Below are 653 nucleotides of genomic sequence, written 5' to 3'. Positions count from 1 at the left end.
GTTCTGATGTCAAAGGAGATTTTGACTTTTCAGATTCTGCTTTTTCTGAGGGAACAGGGGATTTTGCAGGCTCTGATGTCACAGGAGATTTTGACTTTTCAGATTCTGCTTTTTCTGAGGGTACAGGGGATTGTGGGGATTTTGCAGGTTCTGAGGTGACATGGGATTTTGCAGGTTCTGATGTCACAGGGGATTTTGCAGGTTCTGATGTAACAGGGGATTTTGACTTTTCAGATTCTGCTTTTTCTGAGGGTACAGGGGATTTTGCAGGTTCTGATGTCACAGGAGATTTTGACTTTACAGATTCTGCTTTTTCTGAGGGCACAGGGGATTTTGCAGGTTCTGAGGTGACAGGGGATTTTGCAGGTTCTGACGTTACAGGAGATTTTGATTTCTCAGATTCTGCTTTTTCTGAGGGAACAGGGGATTTTGCAGGCTCTGATATCACAGGAGATTTTGATTTTTCAGATTCCGCTTTTTCTGAGGGAACAGGGGATTTTGCAGGCTCTGATGTCACAGGAGATTTTGGCTTTTCAGATTCTGCCTTTTCCGATAGAACAGGGGATTTTGCAGGTTCTGAGGTGACAGGGGATTTTGACTTTTCAGATTCTGCTTTTTCTGAGGGTACAGGAGATTTTGCAGGTTCTGATGTT

The 653-nt window shown here is 43.6% G+C and overlaps 1 protein-coding gene across 1 annotated transcript in view; it reads right to left on the bottom strand.

Annotated features, from left to right (window-relative positions):
• Positions 1-653, bottom strand: part of LOC106879116 (neurofilament heavy polypeptide) — a 99,555-nt gene that overhangs the window by 11,684 nt on the left and 87,218 nt on the right. The window lies entirely within an intron of this gene.

Source organism: Octopus bimaculoides, chromosome 10, assembly GCF_001194135.2.
Source record: "Octopus bimaculoides isolate UCB-OBI-ISO-001 chromosome 10, ASM119413v2, whole genome shotgun sequence".
NCBI classification, from domain to species: Eukaryota; Metazoa; Mollusca; class Cephalopoda; order Octopoda; family Octopodidae; genus Octopus; species Octopus bimaculoides.
This window is presented reverse-complemented; position numbering and strand designations above follow the sequence as displayed.